Source organism: Callithrix jacchus, chromosome 7 (genome assembly GCF_049354715.1).
Source record: "Callithrix jacchus isolate 240 chromosome 7, calJac240_pri, whole genome shotgun sequence".
Classification (NCBI taxonomy): domain Eukaryota; kingdom Metazoa; phylum Chordata; class Mammalia; order Primates; family Cebidae; genus Callithrix; species Callithrix jacchus.
In genome coordinates this window covers 55,289,044-55,311,232 of record NC_133508.1, presented here as the reverse complement: position 1 = coordinate 55,311,232, position 22,189 = coordinate 55,289,044, and the positions used below count along the sequence as shown (strand labels likewise).

The following is a 22,189-nucleotide window of genomic DNA, read 5'->3' as shown; positions in this document are numbered from 1 at the left end:
ATGAAATGAGACACATAGAGGACTTAGCTTGGGGCCCAGCTCATGGTGGGTCAGCTGTTGTTGGGATCGTTCTTGCCATCCTCTGGCTGGAGTCTCAATGACTGAAGATGCAGGAAGGAGTGGTGGGCCCTTCCCCGTCACTGCCATTGCTTCAATTTTCACCTACACACTTCCTGAAGGGTTCGTCCCTGGATTGTGGGCCCAGGAGGTTTCTGTGGAGGTCAGAGGGGTCTGGGAAAGGCTGGACTCAGCAGAGCTAAGCAGGTTTCTTTACTACACGGTTTCTCAGAAACCTGATGCAGCTTCCAGAAGAGACACAACTGGGCACTTCTTCCCAGATTTCCCCGGCCACAGAAATTCCTTGTCCGGAAGCATCTTGTCAAACCACATGCTGCTTTGAGGAAGGTTGGCACTGTGGGTTAGGGGCAGGCTTCAGGTTGGCAGTGAAGGTCCCTCGTGATATGGTTCTAGCCCACCTCCTCACCACAGTAGCCCCATCCTTTACGACATGTGCCCAAACCCCAGCCACCGCAGGCTGCATGGCTGCCCTGGAACATGCCAGCTTCGGCCTCAGCTGTGGACCTTCTCATCTCCTTCCCCTCCTGCCTAGTGAAGCCCTACTCACCCTTTCAGTCTCAAACCTGGCTTCCTTTGCAAAGCCTGTTTCAACCTCTGCAGGCAGAATTACATTCTGCCTGTGTTCCCACCCCACCTTTTTCACCTGTTCAAACCCTGATCACTACACTATTTCATGTAGGTGCCCCCCTTCATCATTAAATAATGAATTTCTCAAGAGCAGGGGCCTTATCTCATCTCTAGTCTGGCACATAGTCCTGGGGGTTACACAGAACAAGGGCCTGATAAATAGGAGTTGTTACTTGGACACGTGCAGCAGTCTTCAGGGACATTGTCTAGCTTAGTAGTTAAAGGCATAATCGCTGGCATCAGACAGACCTGGGTTTGAATCCCAGCCTTATCCCTCATTGGTTGCATGAAGCAACTGACCCAGAGTGCATGCTCAGGAAATGGGGGCTTGTTGAATAAATAGGCCCTCAGGCTCCGGGTGGACGAGGGATCACTTTCACCTGTGTCTGCGGCCAGTTCCCATCTGTAAAATGGAATGACAATAGTATCGTACGGTTGTTGGGAAGATTAAACAATTAATTTGTGTGTAGAGCACTTAGCCCAGTGCTGGCACCCGGTAAGCTCTCAGCAAATGCTGAGTAGTATTCTTGTCATTGCTGTTATTGAAGATCCAGGAGAGAACCTTGGCCCCAACAGCCCCCCACCCCAACAACAACCCTGGTGGTATGGAAAGCCCTACCCTTGACCTGAATGGGCCAGTGCCTCCCCCGAGACAGTACCTCCATGTTCCCAGCACCTCCTCCCCTTCGCCTGCCTTCTCCTTCCCCCAGGTCAGAGTCTACTGCTCCCAGCCTGGTGCTCCTCACCATCAGCTCAGCGCAGCAGCCCTGACACAGCTGATTGGAAATTTGTTTTATTTCTGAGCCTGCCTCCCCTCTCTCCCCTACAAAAAAGCAATTAAACTTGTGTTTACCAGAGTGAGTGGCTGTAATCTGTCGTTTGCCCATTTTATCCTGTCGAGCTGCCCTACGTCCCGCCTGCTTTGCTTAGGCTGGGGTGGGAGATTTGCATAATCAGTAATAATAGAACTCAGAGAAGTGGTGGGGCTGTGGGGAGTTGGTTTTATGCCAGCAAATTGTGAGAACGGCTCTGGGGACCCAAAGTGACCTAGGAGGGCTGATAGGGTGTCTATGGAGGTGCGTCTTCCCTAACTCAGAGGTGCTCCTAGAGGGTCTTAGCCTCCTGTCACTACTGGGCCTGGCAGGTCTCCAACCCTGACCCAGTTGAATCCATCCCAGGAGGCCTGGCCAGTCTCAGAGGGGCAAGAGGTGCCTGCTGATCATGCTCCTCTCTGCATACAGTCTTCAGTGGCTCCCCAGAGCCCCAGCCGCCATGTTTCCCATCTTATCCTGTCCTCTCTCCTCTGTTCCTCCAAGGGGCCCATACAGCAGAATTGAATGCATGCTTGGGATTTCAACTCCTGGTTATGCTATGGTCCCTGTTCACGTTTCCTCAAAGTGGATCTTGAGAAAGGACTTGGGTGCCGGTAGTTCATCTGGGAGGGCATTCCAGGAAGCCCAGTGAGGGAGTAGGGAGAGGGAGCCAGGGAAGAGAGAAAATTTTGTAAAATTGTGCTAGTGGCCAGGTGCAGTGGCTCACGCCTATAATCCCAACACTTTGGGAGCCCAAGGTGGGCGGATCATGAGGTCAGGAGTTCGAGATCAGCCTGACCAACATGGCGAAACCCCATCTCTACTAAAAATGCAAAAATTAGCTGGGCGTGGTGTCACACGACTGTAATCCCAGTTACTCAGGAAGCTGAGGCAGGAAAATCGCTTGAACCCAGGAGGTGGAGGTTGCAGTGAGCTGAGATCATGCCACTGCACTCCAGCCTGGGTGACAGACTGAGACACTGTCTCAAAAAAAAAAAAAGTGCTAGTGAGTGGGTCATAACTATGGGAAACTGGAAGCCCTTTATGGTCTCTTTGAGACTCCGAGTGGAACACACCTTAGAGTTGTTCACTGAGGGCTGAGGAAGCTGGCTGACTTATGCACTGGACAGATGGCTCATTGATGGCCTCCCTGTGGTCCATACCCTTTTGGAGACTCCTCCCACATTGACTCTGGATGGGGCCATGTAATTTGCTTTAGCTATTGAACACCAATAAACATGATTCCTGCAGATGCTTGATGAGCACTTAGAATTAGGGCTGGCCCTCTGGAATTGCTGCTGCTACCATGTAAGAAGCCTGGGCTATTCTGCCAGAGAGGCCATATAGAGGGAACTGAGGCACCACAGCCCACAGTTACCCCTACACAATAGTGATGGGAATGAGGCCACATGGGACCATCCAGTCTAGGCGAGCCACCAGATTACACCTGCATGAGTGGCTCCAGGCGAGATGAGCAGGAGAACCTCCCAGCTGAGCACAGCCCAATTGCAGAGTCATGAGCAAGTAAATGATTGCTGTGCTGAGCCGTCAAGTTTGGTGTCTATCATGCAGCAATAGATAACTGGTAGACTCACCAAGTCCTATCCTTTATCATTGTGGGTTGCTCTGGGATTGTTAACTCCCAAGTGCTTCTGGCAGGACCTGCACTTGGATTTGTATGTCCAGAGAAAGCCTTCAGTCAGAGAGTTATCCTATTTTGAGGCACGACATCATCTCAGAATATGAGAGCTGTCCATCAGAGCCTTAGGCGCCTTCCTGGTGGGCTGAGTTATTGGGGACAGAGCACCAATTGCACCTGCTACAGCCACCTGGCTCTGAGAATAGTCAAAGAAGGCTTTACCATGGAAGATACTCCTTCAAAGAACTAAACTTCAAAAAGACAGACACCTGGATTGTCACCATGTAGAACAGTTCCTAGGAGTGCCACAAATATTCATTGGATATAGGAATTAATGAAGCATAAGTTGACTTGAAGGTAAAGGATTTGTAGAAATTAACTAGGTGAAGACGGGCAGCCAGAGATCCCTGGTCAGGAAGATCAGCACCAGGCCCCTGATCTTGCCCAGGCCCATGTAGCTGGAGCCCAGAGGGGAAGGAGAATGCAGTGGAAGTGAGACTTGGGATCAGGTAGGACCTTAGAGACCCCCAATACGGCTCCCCAGAGCAAAGAGAGAGCCAAGGAGGGGTTGAGTTAGAGGAGGAGGCTCTGTCTGATTTGCTTTAGGAAGACCACTCTGGCTGCTTTGTGGAGATAGGTCTGGAGGAGCAGAGGCAGAAGGCAGGAGACAGGGAGGAGGGCATCTCACAGTCCAGACTAAGTGTAGACTTGGGTAAGCGTAGAGATGGACAGACTTAGGAGGTGAAGTCAGCAGGCCTTCATAAAGTAGCCCAACAAGGGCTTGCTCTGACCCTCAAGCCCCACCTTTGCTCCTGTCTCCTTCCTGATTCATCCTTCGATAGCGTCTTCACTGGGAAGACTCCCCACCAGGCCACACTGGGGGCTCCTCCTCTGGGTCTCCTGGGCGCCTTTTTCTTCAGTGATGACACATCACACAAAGAGGTCAGCTTTTAAGAGTGCTGGGCTCATGGTAGCCACACCATAAATATCATTCTCCCTCACTTCCTTCCTCCTTTCCCCCCACTTCCTTTCTTTCCTCTCCATTTCCTTCTTTCTTTTTGCATTCACTAAACCTGGTATCAGGTCTCCTGCAATATGAAACCACCCCGCATAGCAAAGAGGTGGTATGGGGAAGGAACAAAGAATGTGGCATTTGGATTCAAAGGGATCTCAGTTCAAATCCAGCTCAGCCGCTTATTAGCACTTACTGGTGTGACCTGCTGTCTTGCCGAACCTCACGTTACTTACCTGTGAGGAGCAAGTGGTGCTCATGCCTTACGGGACTGGCAGAAGGAGAGGCAGGATTGTAAGTACGCAGCACATGTATCCTCAGCAAAGGAGGCTATCTTTGTGCTTAACCCCAGATCCGAAGGCTGAGGCCGACTTGATGGGACAGGGAGGGAGGGCTGCTTCTCTCTTTTCTCCTAGTAAAATGCGCAGCCTGGTTTTCTGAGGTTATTAAATGAGGAGCTGGAGTGATTAGGCTGTTCTCCGAGGACTGGCTTACATCCCATTTTCATTTGTGAAGCCAGTTAGGAGGAGGCAATCTTTTTATTTTTTTCTTTTAAATTAAATTGGCAAAGTTCTGCGGGAATCTTTGAAATGTTCAGAGAGGTGGCTTTTTAAAATAAAAGGAAAGATAAAGGAAGCCATCCCATTCTTTGGGTCACGCAGGGACTGTGTGGCCCCAAACATTGTTTGAAATGACAACCATCAGCAGATGTCCAGGGACCTGCTTTGTTGTAGAGAAAGAATCCTAGGGTTTGTTATAAGGGGTTTTGCCCCACCGAGCCCTCTCAGGAGAGCACTTCCAAGGAGCTCAGTGCATTTTATATCCATTAGATTATCACTTGTCAAATCAGAGATGTAATAAAACTGGTCTCCAATGCTTCACAGAGAACTCATGTGAGGACGTTTTGATAAAGCTAAAAGTATTCTGCAAATGTAAGGTATTATTACCAGTGGCCGCCATGCCCTGAGAGGGGAGTGATTGTCCCAAGGTCACAGAGAAAGTGGGTGGAGGACCCAGAAAAAGAAGTGGAACCTATTCTTCATCGGGAGGGTTGGGACCTTGTCACGTTTTACTCAAGTTGTCCCCCAGCACTGAAAACAGGGCCCAACACACAGCAAGCGCACCATGAATGTTGTTCATTGAACAAATGAATGAATGAGTGAATGAATGATGCCCTAACAGTCCCAGGAAACTGAAGGACCCTCATACCTCATCTGTACAGGGTCTTCCCATCTGTAACGGGCCTGGACTGGCCTTTGCCTCGCTGTTTCAGCTCTCCCGGTATCTGCGTCTTTGGCCATGTGATTTGGCATTGTCTCCCACTAGTACATAGAGGACATTGCTCACCCTCTGACTTTGAACTTGGCTACGTGACTGGCTTTGGCCAATAAAACAAAGTGAGGCAGTGAGCCTTATTCTGAGCTTAGGACTGGAGAGGCCTTGCAGGGTTCTGCTGGTCCTCTGCTGTAGGTGCTGCAGAATGTGCCCGAGCTAGCCAGCTGGAAGCAGAATGAGAAGGACATGGAGCACAGCTGCCCTGGTCCAGCCACCCAAGAGGAGTCCAGTCCAAAGCAGAGTTCCACAGCCAACCTGCAGATGAGGGAGTACAATAAATGCTTTTTGAAGGCTGGGCACGGTAGCTCACACCTGTAATCCCAGCACTTTGGGAGGTTGAATCGGGCTGATTGTTTGAGCCCAGTTGATTGATTTGAGATCAGTTTAGGCAATATGGTGAAACCTTGTCTCACCAAAATATGCAAAAATTAGCAGGGCATGGTGCTGCATGTAGTCCCAACTACTTGGGATGCTAAGGTGAGAGGATCCCTTGAGCCCAGGAGGTCAAGGCTGTAGTGAGCTGTGTTTGCACCATCGCACTCTAGTCCAGGTGACAAAGCAAGACCCTGTCTCAAAAAGTGAAAAAAATGTTTTTTGTTGTATATCACTGAGGTTTGGTAGGTGTTTGTTACGCAGCATATTAGCGGCCAGAGTTTACTCCACACCGCCCAGTCCTCCAAGGCTTCCCTAGCCTGGTTGAGTCTTTACTTCTTCTTGGAAGCTTTCCCTGACTTCTTTCACCTGCTTACATGCATTAGTTCATTCATTCATTCATTCATTCACTAAATACCTGCTCAATATCGAGCCCAATGCTAGAAGTTATGTAAAATACTGCAGTTATGGAGTACGTGGCTCTTTGTCACTTTGTTAAGCACATGCATTCATGACATCATTAGGCACATTGTAGTCCCCTGAGGCTCTCCAGTTGATTGAGGGACATGCATGCCAACCAGTGCCGTGGCTCCTACTATGCTTGTCAATGTTCCTAATCTATTAGCTACCCTTTAAAGGATATTTACTGCAACAAGCACTTTGTATACATTGCTTTCTGCAAATCTCACATTCATTCTCAGGGAATTTTTTTTTTTTTTTTGAGATGGAGTCTTGCTGTGTTGCCCAGGCTGGAGTGCAGTGGTGTGATCTTGGCTCACAGCAACCTCTGCCTCCCTGGTTCAAGCGATTCTCCTGCCTCAGCCACCCAAGTAGCTGGGATTACTGGCATGCATCACAATGCCCAGGTAATTTTTGTATTTTTAGTAGAGATGCGATTTCACCATGTTGGTCAGGCTGACTAACATCTCAAACTCCTGACCTCATGATCTGCCTGCCTCGGCCTCCCAAAGTGCTGGGAATACAGGCATGAGCCACCTCACTGGCCTCTCAGGGACTATTTTATACTCATTTTACAGCTGAAGATACTGAAGCTCAGAGAAGCTAATTTATGTGGCCAAGGCCAGACAGTGAGATGGTGAATGAGCAGGGATCCATCCTGAAGTCTACCAGATGTCTGAGCCTGCGATTTTCCTTCCAAGGGGGATGTGGGTGGTGCGGGTGTGTGTGCCCAGGGGTATATATACAAAAATTAGCAGGGCATGTTGTGGGTGTCAGGGCAGGTGTGATAGACTCTGCCTTGCTGGTCCCAAAAGGTGCTTGGTTCAGAGCCAGGCAGGGAAGGGAAGGCCTGGAGGTGGAAACTCTGCAAATGTGAAGTCCTGGAAGTGTAAGATGAAGTGCCCGGCAGGGGCTGGGGACTGGAGCAGGGGGCAATCCCAGGCACCAATGGGAAGAGCCACCTTCGTCGAAGTTATCTGGGGAGCTTGTTATAAGGATGGGTTTCTGGGCCCTTCTCCAAAGCCATAGAGTCAGGATCACTAGGGGCAGACACTAGGTACCTTTAGTGTTTTTGTTTGTCTGTTTTTTGTAGTTTATTTATTTATTTATTTATTTTGAGACAAGTTCTTGCTCTGTCATCCAGGCTGGAGTGCAGTGGCACGATCATGACTCATTACAGACTCCACCTCCCAGGCTCAAGTGATCCTCCCACTTCAGGCTCCCAAGTAGCTAGAACTACAAATACAATACCACTCCTGGCTTTTTTTTTTTTTTTTTTTTTTGGTAGAGTCAGAATCTTGCTCTGTTTCCCAGGCTGGTCTTGAATTCCTGAGCTCAAGCAATCCTCCTACATCAGCCTCCTGGGTCACTAGAATTATGGGCGTGAGCTACCACACCCGGCCTCTAGTTCTGATTAAGCCTTTGGTAAATCTCATGCTCCTTAAAAGCAAATCCTCTCAGTCTGGGCCCAGTGGCTCATGCCTGTAATCCCAGAACTTTGGGAGGCTGAGGTGGGTGGATCATGAGGTCAGGAGCTCAAGGCCAGTTTGGCCAACATGGTGAAACCCCATCTCTACTAAAAATATAAAAATTAGCCAGGTGGGGCGGCACGTGCCTGTAATCCCAGCTACCTGGGAGGCTGAGGCAGAAAATTGCTTAAACCCATGAGGCAGATGTTGCAGTGAGCCGAAATTATGCCACTACACTCCAGCCTGCGTGACAGAGTGAGACTCTGTCTCAAAGAAAAAAAAAATTAAAAAAGGCGAAACCTCTCATGAGATTGGAAGCCTTCCCACCTTCTATATCAGCTCTGCAGCCCCTCCCTTTCCCCCACCTCCACCCTCTCACAGCTCCTGGCCAGTGTTTCAGCTCGACCCAGTTGTTCACTGATTCTGTCCTTTGAGTGTCTTATCTATAGTCAGACTGTGGGTCCTTGAGAGCAACCTGGGAGAGTTGTGCTTTTTTTTCCCCCCAATCCCATGGTACTTGTAACCAGAGTGGGTGGTCAGCCAGATTTGTCAATTGATTGCCGTACTCACGGACTTAGAAAAGTCCCGAAAGATCCTGCTGAGAGGCCTAGAGTCTGTATAAGCACCATCATCATCATAAAAAAATACTGTAGTTACGGAGCACATCATTCTCTGTCACTTCGTTAAGCACATTGCATCCATGACATCATTTCGTCCTGCCAGCAACACTATGAGGTGAGTTTTCTTGTCTATAAAACGGGGATGATGAATGAGGCTCCGTGAGGGTGAGTCACCTGTCAAGTCTCAGACAGAGCCAGGAAACTCAAGACCCAGGAGGTGAGATGTTCTGAGAAGCCTTTGAGGCCAGGTGTAAGCAGCCCTAAAACAGCCATGGCTGAGTCAGTGGGGGGCAGAGTAGGGTCAGAGCCCTGGGTTCCAGCCCTACCCCAGCCACGAAGCAGCCAGGGGATCTTGAGAAGCCCTTCCCTGCTCCCTGCGTTGGTTCTTGAACTTGGGATAAAGAAATTGATGATCCTGCCTTCCATGTTAATGGAAACTGGAAGGTCATGCACTTGCCAAGTACAGGGGTGATGTTCACGCTCCCAGGGAGCACCAGCAGCCAGAAAAGAGAGGTCTACATTCTCAGTCCCTCTGCTGGGCTGGGGTGGTACTCCTCTGGTCCTCCCATGCCCCTGGTTTGACCAGCTTCGTGCTTGAAAAGAAAGTCAGGAGGGACACCTCCTGCTGCATCCCCTCTGCCAGAAGTACCCAGCCTGGGCATATCCATCTGGTGCACCTACCTGCAGAATGGCTGGCTTAGTACTCATGGTCACAGTACAGGGCCTTATGGAATGTTGACTGCATGGAGGTAACACAGTGAAAACCATTTGAAAAAGACCAGGAGCAGGCTGAGTGATGGCTCATGCCTATAATCCTAGCACTTTGGGAGGCCGAGGCAGGCAGATCACCTGAGGTTGTGAGTTCGAGACCAGCAGGGCCAACATGCCGAAATCTTGTCTCTACAAAAAAAAAAAAATTAGTCAGGCATAGTGACAAGTGCCTGTAAACCCAACTACTCAGGAGGCTGAGGCAGGAGAATCGCTTGAACCCAGAAGGCAGAGGTCACAGTGAGCCAAGATTGCTCCATTGCACACTCCAGCCTGGGCAACAAGCAAGAAACTCCATCTCAAAAAAAGGAAAGAAAAAGGAAAAAGACCAGGAGCTAAGGCTTATGGGGGATGGGCACTCACCTTTGTGATGTCCGTAACCGCTGATCTGAATGGGCCATGCAGATCAGACAGGGATCATCCTGGGCTTTCTTTATAAAACTGCAGGCCAGGGCAGGTTGTGTCATCGATTAGTTGACTGTCGCCTTCTCTGTTTGTTGAGCTCCTTTGCAAGCATTGACCCAGCTTATCTCTCAGCGTAATTACCTTTGCTTCCGGGCTGCTCCTGCGGAGCCAGGCTGCAGGTTCCATGCCTTCCCTGGCTTGATTCTCAAGCCAAGACTGAAACACAAGAGGCTTGGTTCTCCCTCCCGTCAAAAGAGGTGGTGGGAGCTTTCCCCATCACTCCGTTACAACAGCCTCCCCAAACTCCATCTCCTCCTTTCTGGTTTTATCTTTCCCCTTAGAATGATGTATTTGCCAATAAGTCACGTAACTTAGTTGTTTTATATATTGTCTACCTCTGTTACTAGAATGTCAGTTTCACAGGGGTGAGGGCTTCTGTCTGTTTTGCTCCTAGTGGTATCTGGAGTCCAGAGCACTGCCTGGCACCGAGCAGGTGCTCATGCAGTGTTCACTGAATTGATCAATGAATCAATGTGGCCCTGAAAAAAAAGTGTTGGTGCTGGTGCCCGCCGTCCTAAAACACACTGAGCCAATGGCATGGGCTCGTGACGCTGGAGAACTGGAAGGAAGTTGGGTATGTTTGAGGTCAGACAGTTCGCCAGTGTGGATGCAAAGCTGGCAGTGATACAGCTGTCATTTTGATCAGCTGCCATCAGCACCTTAAGAATAATGTCCACTTTGCCAAGGACGACCTTTGTTCTGAAAGCCCATGTGAAATCTTGCCTTGCCCTCACCTCCAGCCTGTGCACTGCGCAGAGGTCTGTCCCTGCCTGCTGCTCTCAGCGGCTTGGGGAGGCAGAGCCAGCTCAAATCCTGATTTCCTTCTCATCAGTCCCTGTTTCCTTGGCAGCCAATTAGCCCTCCTTTCCCCAACCCTGTCTGAGCCTCTTCATCTGGCAGCTTCTAGGGGTGATTAGGGACGGCCTGATGGAGTGGGACAAGGACACTGAGGCTGCTGCGTTAATGGCTTCAGGGCTGGGCTCTGGGCTCTTCTCCGAAGAGGAACAAAGTGGAAAGGTGGTGACGCAGTGCCGCTGAGATCCCTCCAAAGTGCCCATTCCCTTGCTCCATGCTCTTGCACAGACGGCACAGGGAGGGGAAGGAAGCTTCCCTGCAAACTCATTCCTCATTGAAATGTCCACCACATTTCAGCTAGCAGTGTTTCTCAACGAGAGGCCCACAGATGCCTGGTCTCAGGACCACCCAGAGTGTGTGCAAATATGCAGATTCCAGGGCCTCCTCTCTGGACCCACTGGATCAGAATTTAGAGGGTGGGTGTCTTTGTCCATTCTGGCTGTGATAACAAAAATGCCGTCAGCTGGGTGGTTTCAAAAAGCAGAAATGTATTGCTCACAGTTCCGGAGACTGGGAAGTCCAAGATCAGGATGTTGGCAGATTTGGTGTCTGGTGAGGGCTTGCTCTTCGGTTTATGGATCATGTCTTCTTGGAGCATCTTCACATGGTGGGAAGAAAGGGATAAATAGCTCTCTGGGGTCTCTTGTATAAGAATATTAATCCTGGTGGCTCACGCCTATAATTCCAGCACTTTGGGAGGCTGAGGCGGGTGGATCACTTGAGGTCAGGAGTTCGAGACCAGCCTGACCAACATGGAGAAACTCTGTCTCTACTAAATATACAAAATTAGCCAGGATCCATGGTGCATGCCTGTAATCCCAGCTACTCGGGAGGCTGAGGCAGGAGAATCGCTTGAACCTGGGAGGTGGAGGTTGCGGTGAGCCAAGATCGTGCCACTGCACTCCAACCTGGGCAACAAGAGCAGAACTCTGCCAAAATAAAAAGAAAGAAAGAAAGAAAAAAGAATATTAATCCCATTCATTCTGGTCACCTCCCAAAGACCCTACCTTCTAATACTATCACACTGGGGATTGGGCCTTAATGTATAAATTTTGGGGGGACACACACTCAGACAGTGGAAGTAGAGGACCCCAAATGGGCACTGTAATATCACCCCGTGTCAGGAGTCCCCCAAAGCAACTCCCAGTGTGATGATTAATTAAGAGGACTCACAGGACTCAGCATATAGTTGTACTCACAGGTAAGATTTATTACGGAGAAATGATAGCAAAATCAGCAAAAGGAGAAGGTGATAGGGTGAAGTCCAGAGGAAACCAGGCACAAGCTTCCAGGGTCCTCTCCCTGTGGAGTCACGCGGGACTCACTTAATTCCTCTAGCAATGGCAACATGGATGAGGTGCTGTCTACCAGGCTAGCGCATTAGACTCAGTGCCCAAGAAGTCTCCTGGGGGCTGGTTATACAGGCGCTTTCTGCCTGGGACATACCCAGATTCCAGACTCCCAGAAAGAAAGCAGGAGTTCAGCACAAGCCACATCATCTGTACACACCATTTACACATTGTGAGCCACTCTTATCAGGGTGGAGAGAACACTCCAGAAACACAAGTTCCCAGATGTCATTCACGGACCCACTTTGCATGCAGGTCTTTGAAGGACAGCAGTCGCAGGCCAGCTCTGCTGACTCTTCTCTGTAGCACCTGCTTCCTTTCAAGGTGATTCTTATGTATTTTATAGTTTGAGAACTTACTCACTGATCTGGTGGATGAAGCTGGCTCAGTCAACTCTACCTCTGGTTACTATATGATTCAGGATAAGTGACTGGATCACTCTGGATCTGACTTACCACTTGCAACAGTGAAAGCATGTTCCCTCCCAAGGAGGTTAAGTCAGGTCTCAGGTAGCCTCTTCCTTTACTAATGGAAAAGGAGGAAGCCCCTCTTTGAAGGAGCCCTGTCTTGCACAGGGCAGAATTTGTCCTTGGCAGGGATGTAATGAGGGAAAAGGAAGGAAGTAGCCAGAACTGACAGCCCCTCAGATTCATGAGAACTGGTGCTCTGGACCCCAAATTGCCCCATTAGTGCTTTCTTCTAGGGGTCTCTGTATCAGGGCTCAGACTTCTCTCAGCACAGCTTGGCCACCAGGGGTGGGACTGATGGGACACTGAGCTGAGCCAGACCCAGACTTTGCCCTCCAGGGAAAGCTGGCCAGAGATCAGAAACGCCAGGAAGGAAGTCTCTGCTCTGACATCCACGAAACATGAAACCCGCGACCTTGGGCAAATCATGTCTCCAGGTTGAGACTCAGCCGCCTCATCTTTAAAATGCGACTCTGTTGCCTAAGATTCAGAGAAAAATTGTGAAGATGAAAAAAGCTGATAAATAGTTTTGAAAGAGCTTTGCAAATGTTACAAATGATGTATCTCTGTTGGTTCCTCCTTCCAAGGATAGTACAGATTGTGGATATTGCCTCTTTTCTACCAGACAACCCCTGGAAATCTCTGAGCTCCTTTCCTCCTACCTGACCTCAGCTCTGGGCGGATGTCTTAGTCTTTTGGTGTTACCGTACAGGAATACTTGAGGCTGGGAAATTTATAAAGAAAAGAGGTTTATTCGGCTCGTGGTTGCGGAGGCTATTCAAGAAGCATGGTGTCAGCATCTGCTTCTGGTGAGGGTGTCAGGCTGCTTCCACTCCCGGCTGAAGGTGAACGGGAGCCGGGTGTGCAGTGATCACCTGGTGGGAGAGGAAGCAAGAGAGAAAGGAAGGAGGTGCCAGGCTCTTTGTACCAAACAGCTCTCATGGGAAGTAACAGAGTGAGAACTCACTCATCCCCGACTGGGAAGGAGATTCCTGAGGAATCTGCCCCCATGACCCCAACACTTCCCATTAGGCCCCACCTCCAACACTGGGGATCGCATTTCACTATGAGGTTTGGAAGGGATAAATATCAAAACCATAGCAGCAGAGGAAAGAGCACATGATGGAGATTTAGGGCTGGCTCTGTCACTGATTCACCTACTGACCTGGCAAGTCACTGTCTCTCTCTGGGCCTCAGTTTTGCCTGTTTGTAAAATGGAAACAGCAATACTCCTGCCTATCATTTTGCCACCACTTCAGATTCTTTCTTTTTCCATCTTGTTCCAGAACCACCACTAAGATACATCTGTGCTGGAGGCCTTGGATCAGCATTTCTCTGAGGAACATTCCAGAGGAGAGTGGAAAACCTTGTCTTAGGTGGGCCCCTCTTGGAGACTCGTGCTAGCATAGTAAAGGCTCTGAGAAGTCCTGCAGCAAGGAGATTTTCTCAAGTTTGTTTGCTCATGGATGTCCTTTGGGCAGAACACCCATCAGCATCCTACAGAACTGTCTGCAGCTTTCTCTTGGTGGCTGTTGGGCTAGGAGGATCCAGATAAGATGAGTCCCAGTTATATCTACCGACTACAGATCCACGGACATCCCCAGGTTGGGGGACTCAGCCTCAGTCCACCTTAGAAAGTGATCTTTGCAGCTGGAACTACCGACATTAGCTCCAGTTCCTCCAGCTGTTCTTTTATTTCCAGATGCCCGCAAGTCCCTGAAAGTGCTGCTTGAGCCAAAATTCGAAAGACATGATAAACCAGGTTAATTTTAGGGCCCATGACAATAAGCAGCCATCCTCTCAGTGGGTTGGTTGGATAAATGAGTTAATTTTGTCCAGGCTCCAAACGTCTTGGGGACTTTGGTGCTGAGGGTGTGCATATGTGTTGGGGCTGGGGAAATAGGTCCTGCGTAGAACTGCTCCGGGGGTTTGTGGAGACCCGAGGAAGGATAGCTGCATACTCAGCACAGCAATTAATGGTGCTAAAATGGTCTGATGGTCGATCCCAGTGAGGGAGCTTGGCAGGTGGCCTTGGCATTCTTTAGAAAACCCCACATCAGCAGCTTTGCTGGTGGGAGTAGGGGGTGACTGGGGATTTTGGTGCCTTATCCTGAGGCTGGGCAAGGCAGTCAGGGTAGTGGAGGATGGAACAGAGGGGAAGGTGTTCTTCAGAATTATCCCAGCAAGGGCAGGGACAAGGGTGGGGCTTTTAGGCTGACCACATAGGTCATTAGGTGGGAACCTCAGCTGTGCTCTGAATGGGCTGTATGACGTTGGGCAGCTCCTTTGGCCTCCTTGAGCCTCAGTTTCCTCATCTGCAAATAGAGGCAAAATCTCTCTCTCTCTCTTTCAGAATAATGAATGGGATAGCCTGGGCTAAGTGCCTAGAAATATCTGGCACGTAATATATGCTCTGTGAATACCAATTCTCCCCATGTCTTTGGATAAGCTCAGACACTGACAGCAAGTTTTTTTTTTTTTAACTTTTAATTGAAATGTAACATACACATAGAAAAGTACATAAAGCTGTTTTGTTTGTTTTTTAATTTACAATTTGTTTCAACTCTTCCAGGGCTGGGAATGTTACAAAACCTTAAACCCAAAATATCTTGCTTTTATTGTGTGTGTGTGTGTGTGTGTGTGTGTGTGTGTATGTGTGTCGCATTTTTTAAAAAAGTCATCTTGAAATAACATAAGACTCACAAGCTGCAAAAATCATAGAGAGTTCCCATGAAAGTTTTACCCAGCTTTTCCCAATGGCGTCTTAGCCTCAGAACATTGTTGAAACTGGGAAATTGAAACCGGTACTCTACTATTCACTGAGCAAAAAAGTCCACGAGTCTTAAGTGAGCCCAGAGGATTTTCACAGCCTGAACACAGCCCCATAGTCAGTCCCTGGACTGAAAAAGAACATCACCAGCACCCCAAAGTGCTCTTGTGCTCCCGCCAGGCTCCTCTGCTCCCGGGGTGACTGTGGTGGGTCCCGTGTGTCTGGAACCATGGCAGCATGAGTTTCTTTCTGATCGGCTTCTTCTGCCCTCCCTCAAGCCTGAGCACTGCGTCCATATTGTCATTGCAGCTTGCTCATTGCCACTGCTGATGGGGAGAGAGTTTTATAGGGGCACAGGACACAGCTGCCCTGGTCCCCAGCTGCAGTACTTTTGGAGAGTTAGAGGAACCGGCTTTACAGTCTCAAAGTCCCAGGGGCACTGTTACAGATGGAGTTGAGTCCTTCAAAATACATATGTTGATGTCCTAACTCTATTTTTAAAAATTAAAGACGAGATCTCCCTATGTTGCCCAGGCTGGCCTCAAACTTATGGGCTCAAGCGATCCACCTGCTACAGCCTCCTAAGTGGAGGGATTACAGGTGGGAGCCACTGCACCTTCCCTGTCATCCTTTCAGGACCTCAGAATGCGACCATATTTGTTTCCGGACGGTGTGGAGGATGCAGGGTCAGGAGGATCAAGGGTCACACTGGCTGGGGGGCCACTGGCTGCAGGGGACACAGGAGAGAAGAATGCAGGAGACTGTGGGTCCCCTGGGCTGAGTACCTCAAGGCATGGAGAGAAATCCCAGCAAAAGTTCTGGGTGTGGGCTTTAAAGCTGGGAGTCATTCGCATTTGGGGGTAACTGGAGCCCTGTGAGTGGGTGAAATTGCTCAGGCAGCACCTCCTTTCCCCAAATTTGTATGTATGTTAGAATCCTAATCCCCAGGACTCCAGAATGTAGAGGTAACTCTATATTTGCAGAGGTAACTCAGCAAAATGAATTACTGAGGTCACCAGGGCAAGCCTTACTCCAACGTGCCTGGTGTTCTCATGAGAGAGGGGATTAGGACTCAGACACTTGCAGAGGGAAGCCCACGGGAGGACACAGGATGAAGACGGCATCCATAAGCCAAGGACAGAGGCCTCCAAAGGAGCCTGCCCTGCTGAACCCCTGGAACTCTGAGAAAATAAATTCTGTCATTTACACCCCACAGTGTGTGGTGCTTTGCTATGGAAGCCCCAGCAAACTAGCAGGTGTCTACTCCTTGGTCGCCTTGCCTGTATTTGATAACCCCCAAGTCATCAGGCTGGTGCCCACAGATGATGGGGACACAGGGACTGCCTCCCCCAAGAGAGTCACCTTCCTTCTGCCCCCAGGCCTTGTACAAACAGAGCACAGTGGCGGTTTTTTTTTTTTTTTTGAGACAGAGTCTTGCTCTGTCACCAGGCACCAGGCTGGAATGCAGTGGCAGGATCTCGGCTCACTGCAACCTCTGCCTCCCGGGTTCAAGCAATTCTCCTGCCTCAACCTCCCGAGTAGCTGGGACTACAGGCGCGCACCACCACATCCAGCTAATTTTTTTGTATTTTTAGTACAGACAGGGTTTCACCATGTTGGCCAGGATGGTCTCGATCTCTTGACCTTGTGATCCGCCCACCTCAGCCTCCCAAAGTGCTGCGATTACAGGAGTGAGCCACCGCACCCAGCCCAGTGGAGGTTTTAAGTGGTTGTTTTGGTAGAAGTTTCAGCTCAGCAGAGAGGCTGAAGGAGAGGGAGCTGCTCGACATTCCCTGGCACCCACTGGGCTGGGTAGAGGAGGGAGCATCCCCCGGGGTGGGTCTCTATTTCCTCCCCTCACCGCTTTGCTCCATCCCTTATCCTCTCTGACACCTACTCCCTCCCAGGCTGGGCCCTGACTCTCAGGCCCTGTCATTCTCCTCTGAGCTGAAGTTCTCCAGCACCCAAAAGAAAGCTTCATCGCTGACTTTCCGCGTGGCCCCCGGGGCCACTGCACCTCTCTGGGTTTCCCCTTCTTCTTGCAAGATTAGAGTTGGGGGTGGAAGTCTCCTGAGCCATGGAGGAGAATGTGGAGGGTCTCTGGGGCCACAGGCATGACCATCCGTGAGGTAGCACTGAGGTGGCGTGTGCGGAATGGGACAGAAAAGCTCTGCAGGAGGACCATGTTGCATCTCTCAGCCCCGGGCAGCAACAGGCAGAAGGTGAAGGGGGCCTCAATGGCGTGGTTGAAGCCCAGAGGCTTCAAGGAGGAGGTGACGTGGGAGCACGGTGGGTCCCAGGTCTCTGCTGAGCTTGTGTGCATGTTTTGTGAGGTATGGAGGGGTGGTAGGGGGAGCCCAAATGGAGGTGGGAGGAAGCCTAGAAGAGATAGGCAGCATGAGGGTTGGGAGAGAGGAAATGTGGCTGAAATAGGTCATTTTCTGGGATGTTATTAGAAATAAGGCTGGCAACGAAAAACAGGAAAATGGCATGTGTGATCAGAGAGAGGGACTTTGTCCCCTCCTCTGCACATGATCAGAATGGCTTGCTTTTCACCTCTTTCACATATAGGTGTCTCCTGGTATACGAGTCAGCTACTGCCGTGCAACAAACCACCCGGAAGCTCAGTGGCATTCAACAACGAGCATTGATTTCTCACACAGGGTCCCGTCGGCTTCGGCTGACCTGGGCTGGGCTGGGCTCCATGCTGAAGGCTTTTCCCTGGACTGCTGTGGGCCTCTCTCATCCTCTCTGGGCTTGGCTCCCCAAGGCGTATTCCCACTGACAGCAGAAGTACAGGTGAGGAAGCCCCAGCTTACACTGGGCCCACGCGCATTGCATTGGCTACAGCAAGTCGCACGGCCATGTCCAGCATAACTGGGGTGAGGAAAGGAGGTACACGCGGTTGTGGCGATAGTTACCCTTGGCTTACAGGATGGCGGGGAGAAAGTGGCTATTTCCTGGGCAGTAAACTCATCTATTCACCCAGTAAGCTTTTTCACAAAAGGATTTTTTTTCCCCTAGAAAAACAAAGAGCACTGGTTGGCATGATGGCATTCTACAACCTCCCTGGAGCATCATCTCAGGACCCCAGCCTGTACCTTGAATGCCCCTTAATCACCTTGTAGCTGCCATCCATCCCCAGCCTCGCGGTGCTCCCCCTGACTCTCTCGCTGCCCCCCATGCTGGCAGAGAAGGACATTGGCAAGACCTGACGTTTGAACCTGGACCAGACCACACCGGCAAGTTATCAGGAGACAGAGCTTAAAAGAGAAGAAGCCATCTAAGGTCAAATGCTGATTCTGCCATTTCATGACCAGGAGCAGGTTCTTTAACCTCTTTAAGCCTCAGGTTCACTGTGCATAAAATGGGCCTAATCCTGGTAATTTTTCTTTTTCTTTCTTTCTTTCTTTTTTTTTTTTTTTGAGATGGGGGTCTAGCTCTTGCTGCCCAGTCTGGAATGTAATGGCGCGATCTCAGCTCACCGCAAGCTTCGCCTCCTGGGTTCAAGGGATTCTGCTGCCTCAGCCTCCCAAGTAGCTAGGATTACAGGCATGTGCCACCACTCCTGGCTAATCTTTTTTGTATTTTTAGTAGAGACCGGGTTTCTCCATGCTAGTCAGGCTAGTTTTGAACTCCTGATCTCAGGTGATCCACCTGCCTCGGCCTCCCAAAGTGCTGGGATTTCTGGCATGAGTCACCGTGCCAAGCCAATCCTAGTAATTTTTCCTTGGAGTTTTTGTGAGGTTAAGAATATGAAAATAAAACCCTTAGCCCATTGTAAGAGCTAAGTAACTGTTAGCTGTTATGATGCCAAGGTGCTTTTCCAGAGATGAGGATATAGCAGTTACACCCTTGCAGAAGCACCCCTGTACCTGTAAGCCCAGGGAAGAATATTTTCTGCGATGCTAGCATTCAGCCCTCAAGCTGACTGCCTTCCAGGGGCTGCCAAAACCACTCTCATCCTCTTAGCCCAGAGCACTGACCCCAGAGCACCTTGGATGGCTTAGCCACACGTCAAAGAAGCCTTTCCACGGATGCTGGCCACTCATCCAAAGGCAGAACCTCGAACATCATGTCCCTGTCTGGAGCTGCCCCTTTCTGTGAGCATGAGCCATCTGGTCTCAGCTTAGGAGGAGAAAAGCTGCCCACGGTCTGCCTGGCACCCACTGGGGCACTGTGGGCAATGTGGCTGGCATGCTGAAGTGAGCAGCGAGTCTGCATGCCCAGCCCGTCGCAGCTCAAACCTGCTGGCGCACTGCAGTAAAACCGCCTTCGACTTAATATATGCTAATTAGATTTTAATGGGATTCAGATTTCCAACAGTAGTGCAGTGTTAGCCAGGATAAGTTATAATCATATCTAATTGGTAATTCTAACATAACAAATTTCTTGGATAAATTATTCTTAGTTAATAGTCCCCCAGAAACAACCTCAACACGTGGGTGCCCACACACACACACTCACACACACATGCACAATCACACACATATATATTTTAGGGAAAAAGAACAAGGTGGAAGCAGGTTCACAGCAAGGCAAAGTTATTATTTGAAACCTGGGCTCTTCAGAAGCTAAACCAGAGCCCCAGACTAAACCCCTTAAAGTTCTTAGAATCCAGAACAGGGTTCAGAACACCGGAGCCTGGTCATGATGGCACATGTGGCACAGCTGGGGCTGTGTCTTGGAGGGTGGGCTATGTTCTCTGGCAGAAGGTTCTCCTCCCCAGGAGGTGGCAGCAGGAGGGGCCACCAGGCTCAGAAGTCAACCCCTACTTGGGACACGGTCCCTCTCCCTGGGGGAGGCCTGCTGTGATTAAGGTAGCTCCCTCCCTCCCTGCCTGGGTCGCCCTGGAATTCTTCCCTTGCCTAAGTTCCACACTCAGAAGAGGTAAAGAGGGGACCCACTGGCTACATTACTATTTTCTTTACTGGGCAGACAACAGAGTGTAAATTCCAGAAAAAGGGGTGGGGGACAACCCGCCTGGCATCCTGCCCTTGCTTTGCCACTACCTGGCAAACCTACCTGGCCACCACCTGGAATAAACCAGGTACAACCCGAGCTCGGGGCCTCTGTTTTCCCAGCTGTAACATGAGTTGAAGCTCAACAGGCTTTTTTGCTTTTGGTGGAAAGAAGAGGTCTCCTTTCTGGTACCGGAGTGAAGGTATGGACCCTACAAAGCGGACAGATGGTCTGGGAAGGTACCAAGCGGGCCTGCCCTGGGCATCCAAGGAGAAGGTTCTCTCCTTTCTCTGTCAAGTCACTCTCTGCCCTCCTAAAGCTGCCACTGGCCACAGGAGAGTGTGGCTCTCTGCCTGCCCTCCTGCTGCCAGGACTTCAGGCTTGTCTCCCCAGAGGGTCGGTGAGGTGGCCGTGTGCAGAGAGCGTCATCAGTTGAAGGCACGGAGGTAGGAGATGCGTTTAAAAAGCATGAGATTCTCACCTGCACTCCCCGCTTACCAGCTGTGTAATTCTAGGCATGTCCTTTACTCCCCTTGGGGCCATTTCTTGTGTCATTACTTGAGTACAATAATACCTTCTTATATGATTGTTGGGTGGACCCCGGGAAGCAACCTTGCGAAGAATCTTATTACATGTAAGTTTCTCCTTTGTTCTTTTCCTTTTCCTCCATTCCCCTCCCTTTATATGGGATGATCTGGGGGCACAGAATGACTTTGGGGGAAGGGCAGGCAGCCCCATGAGATCCCTTTCAGCCAGTATTCAAGATGGAGATTACTGTTAACATCTGGTGCCAAGTGCGTAGTAATGACAAGGAACGTTTGTTGAGCATATAGTATATGCAGACACGTTTCGAAGTATTTTATATGCATTCTGATCGGCTCTCAGAGCAGCATTAAGAGGTGGGCATGACTGTGATCCTCATGATTTAGACAGATAGGTCACGTGAGCACAGAGAGGTTATGTAAGTGACCTGAAGTCACACAGCTAGTCAACCGCTAACCAAAAATTTGAACCCAGGGGAGTTTGGCTCTAGAGTTCAGTTCTTAAAACACTGCATGGTGCTGCCTCTTGAGCTCAAGATCATTAGAATACTTAGAAAACCATCTGCCCTGGGAAAGCTTCCAGGAGAAAGGAGGAAAGGGAACCAATATTTACGGAGTGCCTGGCCTACACCTGACCCTGTGCTGGGCTTCTCACCCGTGGAGGCAAAATTACCTGGTGCATTAAGCCTAGGTCCAGATCCCAGCTCTAGGACTTACTTGCTGTATGATGAGGTGCAAGTTACAAAACCTCTCTAAGCCTCTGTTTCTTTATTTGTAAAATAGAGATAATGCTTCCTCTATTGAAAGGCTATGATAAAGATCAAACAAGACGATTCGTGCAAAGTGCTTCGCACAGTGCCCGGCACATAGAGAGTGTCTGGTGAGTGATGAATTCCTACATTTATAAACATTGTTACTGATGTAAATCCTTACATGTGTGTGAATATCCCCATCTTGTAGCGGGAAAACTGAGTTCCAAAGGTTAAGCGACGCAGAAGATCCCACAGTGGGAACGTGGCGAAGTTGCACGCTCTTTCAAAGTCTTTCAAAGCCCCGGCTCTCACTGTTGCTGGGTGAGCTTAGAGAGCCGTCCTCTGCAGCTCTGCAGGTGCACTGCCATTGGGCTCCAGCAGACGCCTCCTGCCCACCCACCACCTTTCAGCCCTGACTGGCCTCTTCATTAAAATGAAGACTATTCCCAGATGGGTGAAGTCAGCCACCTGCGCTGGGAGAGGAGCTCTGAGAGCATCCCCAGGCCTTGGCTTGGGGTCACCTCCAGGGTCCGGAGTGGATTCCTTGGGCCTTTGAGCATCGGGCTCACTGAATGGTCTCTGTTTTTGCTTCTCTTCCTGCACAGCGGTTCTGTTCAGGCCACTATAACAAAATACCATAAACTGGGCGACAGCAGGAATCTATTTCTCATGGTTCTGAAGGCAATGGCAGATTTAGTGTCTGGTGAGGGTCCACTTCCTAGATGTCTTTTCAAGGTAACCTCACATGGCAGAAGGGGCAAAGGACCTCTCTGGAACGTTTTTTGTGAGGGCGCTAATCCCACGTATGATAGCTCTGCCTCCATGATCTAATCACC

General features: G+C 49.9%; 1 long non-coding RNA gene across 1 annotated transcript in view; it reads left to right on the top strand.

Annotated features, from left to right (window-relative positions):
• Window positions 1-21,481, top strand: part of LOC144577143 (uncharacterized) — an 80,947-nt gene extending 59,466 nt beyond the window's left edge. The window contains exons 2-3 of the long non-coding RNA XR_013520446.1: window positions 17,669-17,896; window positions 18,122-21,481. This is a non-coding gene — a long non-coding RNA (uncharacterized LOC144577143). The remainder of the gene's footprint in view (window positions 1-17,668; window positions 17,897-18,121) is intronic.
• The last annotated feature ends 708 nt before the right edge of the window (window positions 21,482-22,189 follow it).